The 6815-nt window shown below is 50.7% G+C and overlaps 1 protein-coding gene across 2 annotated transcripts in view; it reads left to right on the top strand.

Annotated features, from left to right (window-relative positions):
* Positions 1–459: 459 nt before the first annotated feature.
* Positions 460–6815, top strand: part of DAGLA (diacylglycerol lipase alpha) — a 59482-nt gene continuing 53126 nt past the window's right edge. Inside the window, exons 1-2 of one of the 2 annotated variants that reach the window (XM_072338001.1) lie at positions 460–591; positions 1054–1144. The gene's annotated coding sequence lies outside the window, so the exon portion shown is untranslated. Of the gene's footprint in view, positions 592–1033; positions 1145–6815 lie in introns of both variants that reach the window. The other variant, XM_072338002.1, reaches the window with a different exon arrangement.

Below are 6815 nucleotides of genomic sequence, written 5' to 3'. Positions count from 1 at the left end.
GGATGTGCTGCATTTGGGGGTGGTGGTAACTAAAACAAACTGAATAATAACAATAATAATGGTAATAATAAAACAGCTTTCTAGTGTAGGCAGCTGCTATTCTTGGCAGCTGGTGGCCCCTGGGTTTGTGCATCTCAGAGCCTTGTTAATGTTCCAGATTTCATAGACCGGTCTGTCTGTATGGACTGATGTAGGGGCAGGGCTGAGGTGGTTCTCTGGGCTTAGCAACACCTGTCTGGAAGGATAAAGGGCCTCCAAACGAGCGCGGTCCCCCCGCCCCGCTCGGCCCTCAGCACCGCCCCCGGCCCAGGCGGGGCCGCTCCCCCAGCGCTGCAGGAAGGCCCCATCCCCGCCAGGGGGCGCCGCCGCCTCCCCTGCCTCCCCTGCCTCCCCGCTCCCCTCGGCCGTCTCCATGACGACCGCTGGCTGCGTAGCGGCCCTTACGAAGCTGACGCAGTGGGCGGCCCGGCACGGGCGGGGGTGGTCCATGCACGGGCGGAGGCGGTGTTAGAGAATCGGGGGGCCGCGAGGCCCCCGGCATGGAGGCGACGGCGGCGGCCCTGGGCCTGCGGCGCTGGAGGCGGCGCGGAGGTGAGGGACGGCGGCGGAGAGTAACGGGCCGGCGGGGGCGGCCCCGGGAGGGGCGGGCGGGCAGGCAGACAGCGGCGGGGCCTGCCTCACGGCGGGAGGGCAGGGCCCAGAGGGGAAGGGAGGAGGCCCTGCGGCAGGTGCCGGCCTGGGAGGCCTCCAGCCCTTAGCCCTGAGGTGACCGGGGTTGACGTTGGGGCTGAGGTCGGGGCTGCGGCTGCTCCCGGCTCTTTGCTCGCCGCGTCCCGCTGGCTGTCGCTGCTGCCCTTTGGCTTCCAGCGCCGGAGGCCGCAGCGGGGATCCTGCTGCGATGTGGCCCTATGGGAGGAGCTGGTCCTTTCCCGCAGGCAGCTTCGGGGGCACCGCGCTGGCCGTGCTGTCGCTGTCCGCCTGGAGGGAGGTGGGCTGAGTGCTGTGGGTGTGACACGCGGGTTCTGTCTCTCAGCCTTCATCGCATCTCCGCAGGGACCGGCGTCTGGAGAAGTTCCCCAGCACCGCGAGCGCTCCCGTGCCATGCGTCTGCCACAGCGGGCGAGCAGCCCCGTCTGCAGTTAAGGTCAGAGATGTGCCCGCTTCTGAAGGGATGCGTCACCGAGATGTTATAGCCGGGGCGTTGCCGGGCTTCCAAAACCCGTGCTGTGAGCGTTGTAGGGATTGCCGGCCGCCTGCCTGCGTGTCTGGGACGTGGGGAGCGTGGAGCTAGTGGCTGCTGGCTCTGTAGGTCCTGCTGCATGTGGTGTGGTGCTTGGAGCCAGATCCGAGTGGGGAGGTAGAATATACACTGGTGTAAGTGTTGCGTGTTGGAAGCCGGCAGTCTCTCCTTGATGGCTTTGTTGGATGAAAACGGTTCTGTGCGAAAGCGTAACCTCTGCCAAGGTGAGATTAGAGGATAAAATGCTGTGTTATTTGGCGGTGCGTGGCTGCATCCTGCTGCTTTCTGCTTGGGTGAGGAGAAGCTTCGGAGATCCTGTGGTCAGGCAGAGTGCTTTAAAAATAGCCCCGGATGGGAGACAATGAAACTGTAGAAAGCGGCTTCTGCAAAGGCAAATTCTTTAATCTCTGGCTATTCTGACATCTGCTCCAGTGGAATACATGGTGCATGGGGAATTGTCCACACTGTTCAGAAGGTTTGTGTGTGATTGGGGAGGAATCGGTCACTGCTGGAAGGGCTTTAGAATAGGAAACGTTATCTAGGTGAAGCTGTTCGTGGCCCTAGGTGTTAGCTTTCTGTGTCGTAAAAATTGCATTGGGTTCCTAAAGCTGCTGATCAGATTACTGCTCAGCCTGGTGAATGTGCAGATGAGCAGCCCTGTGATGGCTAGCAGGCAAGATCCAGAAAGAAACACCACTGTAGGCAAGGGGTGTAGTATGGAACTTCTGTAGCCAACCTTAAGAAAGGAGCGGGATGGATATTTCCTCTTTCGATCATTATTTGGGGTTCTCCATCTTTGCTGTGCTTGTAAAACTTTATTCCCTTGGCAGTGTGCTGCAAAGTTCTGGGCTTGGTGTTGTGACCTACGTACTGCTGCACCAACCTCGGTAGCACTGTCCTGTAAAATGAGGTTTGATCTGAGTTCCATTTTAGGGCACTGGGCTGGATCCTTTTGATCACTGTCTGCAGAATCATATCAGAGTTCTCAAAGTGGGATGTCTGTGGCTTCTGATGGCGTAGTCGTTGCTGGAAATGGGCAATGAGAAGGGCAAACTTTCCTCTGCTGTGTCTGCGTATTCCTCTTTTCAAACCCTAGGAAGGAACAATTGTGCAACACTGTGATTGGAGTGGTTAAGATTAAGAAACGTGCTGCTTGGGGAGGAAAGGCGAGAAGGTCAGAAATATTCCTTCAGTGGGAATGGAGCTCACATCCATTGGGATGCAAGAGTGTTGAAGAGGCAGATGTTTTAATGACTTTCTACAGTACCAAAGACAAAAATGGGCACAGGGGTATTTCAGGTGCAGCCTCATCCTAGAAGTGAATTAATCTTGAGATGGAGCCTCAAAAGTAGGTCACTTTGGTTTCTATGTTACGGTAGGATTGTATGAATTTGCAAACAGGATTCACGTGCTCCTTCAAGCCTTCGTAACTTAGAAAACTCTACAAAAACAGTGCAAATATATGTCCTTTTGCCTTTGCAGATGCCTTTCAGGCAAGCTGGAGGCCTGCAAGGAGTACAGGACTGCTAACATTTGAGAGCATAAACCCCAATATGCTTGGTAGGCTGCTTGGCTTTGGGCGGGTGATGGGGGGCTTTGAGTCACTTACGACCTTGCCTGCAGTGTCGTGATCTCTCTTATATTAAATCAGGGGGGATTCTGTTCTCCCTGCTGCAGGGGGAAGGATGCTTGGGACTCTTTTCCTAACACAGCAGAAGTTTTTACAGCTACTCCAGAAACTCACAGAAACTGCTCTGGTAGCTTCTGTGCTGGAGACTCTGCCTGCTCCCTGCTTCTCGTCTGAGAAGCCTCCACTTTTCAACTTGCCACGCAGGTGGCAACCCGTTTTCCTTGCTTACAGCTGATGATCAGTTTCTGACAACAATCCAGCAGATGGATAAATACCACCTGAGCTGGATCCAGCAGCAGTTTCTGAGGAAGTTGTATTCAATAAGGCAGTCACTGAGATGCCTGGAGCAGTGATGTTATTTTCATCTGCTTTTAGAGAGCTGTGGGGCTGGTTGATTCTTAGAAGGAAGACTTCGGGGTTTATGGAAGTGCCCTTTATCATAGAATCCTAGAAAGGCCTGGGTTGCAAAGGACCACAATGCTTGTCTTGTTTCAGCCCCCCTGCTGTGTGCAGGGTCACCAACCAGCAGCCCAGACTGCCCAGAGCCACATCCAGCCTGGCCTTGAATGCCTGCAGGGATGGGGCATCCACAGCCTCCTTGGGCAACCTGTTCCAGTGCGTCACCACCCTCTGTATGTTCTCTGGACTCTGACAGCGGGACTTGTGAGTTATGTAGGTAGCTCTGGGATGTTTATTCATGCTGGAACAGATTCTTCTCGAGTAAATCAAGCTTTTAACTTGGAGCTTTGTTGCAGGTATCTTCTCTATTCTGCACTGTGCGTACATGATAATGTCATTCAAGTCCATGTCTGCCAAAACAAACGTGGAGAGCATGTTTTCCATGATGGTGGAAATGGCCATGACACTTCTGGTTAGAACTGCATCCCTTCAGTTTCAAGCTAAAAAGGAAATCTGAGGGAAAAGCCTTAAAAATTTGCCTGCAGCAGAATCTATCTGGATGTGAACTTTTCAATGTGATGAAATGGGAGTTAAGGGAAAAATGGAAAAAGTTTGTCCACTAGAAACCTGAACACCTAAATCTCCTGTACTGGGTCTCACTCTGCTTTTTGGTAGTACAGCCTGCATCCCGTCTCCTCCGAGTGCAATTGCTCTACATATAATTCTGTAGTACAAGATGCTAAGCACTCTTCTCGTCCTGCTGGCTTGTTTGAGTGCCTGAGTTTGTCATATGGTGCCTGGCATCTGGATCCAAATGCGTTATGAAACTAACATACTGTTAACTGGTCTGCTGGAGAAGGCAATTAACTGTTTCTTTGCAGCGCTATTGCAAGCTTTGAGGGAGCGACATACAGTAAAGTAGAATGTCCTGGCATAAAACACACACCAGATTTGGGTTTAAATGCAGAACAGAACACTGCTGTACCTTGTTGGTGATTTTGAATGAAATTACTACTCAGCATTGAGGAGGAAAAAAACGCGACCCCTATTTTCAACCATTAATTTCTTCATTTCTGTTCTTTTCCTTTGTCCTTGTTATCTTTCCTTCTGCCCCATCCAGTGAGAGGAGTGCAGGTCCCTTACCTCTTAAACCCTATGCACTGATGGCCCCCTGCTGGAGTCTGTTTGCTGTGTTTACTGTTGGGATGCCTGACTTGGTGCGGTTTGCTGATGTGTGAAATGGGAAGGTTTGCTTGGAGCACCTAAACTGCAAGGCTGTTGTGTTACTGAAGAGCTTAGAACCACACTTGCGGAGCGAGAGACTTGCTGATGCAGAGTTTGTTGCTGTGAGATTCTCTTCCTCTTGTAGAGATATGGTGAGATGATTTTATCTAGCGTTTATAGATGCAGGATGTAGGAATAGGAGTAATTAACTACTCAGTAGTATCATGCATAGGTGCTCTAAGCCTTTTCTGTGTCTTTCTTGGGTTAACTTCTGTTTGATTTCCTGGCCTAGAGGGATAGTGCGTATTACAGTCCCGGGGTATCCTGAGCTCAGATGCAAGCAGACTGAATCCTATCCTGGATAATAGGAAGAAGTGGCAAAATTCAGTGTCTTGTATGGTGCGTCCTTGCAGTAAGTACCATAAAAAGGGGCAGGTTGCTATGGGTAAAAGCTCGAAGTGCATTTCTCCCTGGAAGGTTTTGTCTCAGATTTCCTGTGTATAAAGCTGGAATTCACGCAGCTCTGCATCTTTCATGAAGAAAAATAAAAGTTATTTGGCACAGTTTCTGTAATATGCTTGCTGGTGTTTACAGCTGTAGATAAAGCCTCAATGTGTTTTTGGAATATAGATTCCAGCTCAGAAGTCTGAGCCTCTGGAGGCTTGTTTTTTTCCCCATGTGATCTGCTAAATGATCTTGCAAAGCTCTGCTATTTTCTCTCGTGGGAAATTAACTATTTCGCTTCCCTTAACACAAGGGCAAGTCACATGCTTTCTTTGTGAGTTTGCAGTATCTCAGTCAGCCTACGACTGCCCTAAATAAAGCAATTCCTATCTTCTGTTACCTTGCATACTGTATTACTGGATTGTATCAAGTGTTCTTCATCCAGATTCAACACAGGCTGGATGTGGCTCTGGGCAGCCTGGTCTGATGGTTGGCGACCTTGGATGTTGAAACTGGATGAGCATTGTGGTCCTTTTCAACCCAGGCCGTTCTGTGATTCTATTTTTCTATCTTTTAACTTCCCTTTATGCTTGGCACATCTTTAGTGACATCCAAAATGGGTATTCTTCTCTTGCTGAAACTCAGCTCAGATGTCACTCTTTGAAATTCAGAGCAGTCATTGAACTCGGTGCAGCTCACCATTGCTGACTGACTCTGGAGCAATAAGTGGACAGCTCTGCTGCAGGACTCAAACCAAGGCCTCTTTTAGAATTGCACCAGCTTGTCCTGAAGAATGTCTGCCTCAGCCCTTCTGGCACAGCTGCCCAAAGAAGTGTGTGTGTCCCATCCCTGGAGGTGCCCAAGGCCAGGCTGGATGGTGCCTGGTGCAGCCTGAGCTGGTGGGAGGCAGCCAGCCCGTGGGCAGGAGTTGGGGCTGGGGGTGCTTTTAAGGTCCCTTCCAACCTAAGCCATTTTATGACTCAGTGAAGTGGTGAAGTTCTTCTTTCCCAGCAGTCTGTACGCTGTGTTGCAGACCCTTCCCTGCTGAGGTGATCTATCCTTCCTTTTAAAAGGTCCTGTGCAAGTGCATCACCTCTCTGCCAGATCGAACCTTTTATACCACAGTGCCCCTCCTGTTACTGTGCTGATTCAGTTGGTTGTCACCATCTCCATGGCATCCAAGCGTCTGCTAGTGGCAACCACTTCACTAAATGAGAGCATTCAGCTACGGACCTCAGTGTCTGTACTTAGAGGGATGGCATGCCTGTGGTCCCTGGTCAGCGGGAATGAAAGTTGCAGTTTGCTCTATTGAGTGGTGGGTCGGCTTATTCCTCAAAAGAAAGCAGAGAAACAGCATTTTGTGACTTCTGTTAGCTGTGGTGGATGCTCTTCCCTGAGCAGAACCTATGGAAAGTAGTGACAGATTTCTTTAATGAGAGATTCTCTATATGACTGCTACAGGATTGCTCTTCCGTTCACCTTTGCCGTTTTCACTTATTTTCCAGTAGAGAAAGAGGCTACTTGCTCTTTCAAGTCTTCCATCCGAGGTTAATATGAGGCTAAAACCACTTGGCACACGAACAATGAAGAGCACAGGGAGGGAGAGCTGCCTTTCCTGAGATGTGTGTGTTCTAAAATGGGAAAGAGTCCAGCTTTCCTCGAATCTCGGGGACATGAGTGGAGTGCAGGACAGAGTGCCCTTGCAGGACCGTGCTGCTGGAACTCCACCCTGCAGGAAGCCCTGTCATTCTTCCACCAGAATCTCTTCCCCCTCCCGAATTTCCTACTTCTCCCTGGTTCGGTCCTGTGCTTTTGGAAACAAGTCTTCTATTCCCTCTTGGTTTTTGGGGACAGGAGAAAAAGGAAGACTTGTTCTTT

Source organism: Excalfactoria chinensis, chromosome 5, assembly GCF_039878825.1.
Source record: "Excalfactoria chinensis isolate bCotChi1 chromosome 5, bCotChi1.hap2, whole genome shotgun sequence".
In the NCBI taxonomy this organism is placed as follows: Eukaryota; Metazoa; Chordata; class Aves; order Galliformes; family Phasianidae; genus Excalfactoria; species Excalfactoria chinensis.
The sequence above is the reverse complement of the archived record's forward strand: the minus strand, read 5'-3'. Positions and strand labels throughout refer to the sequence as shown.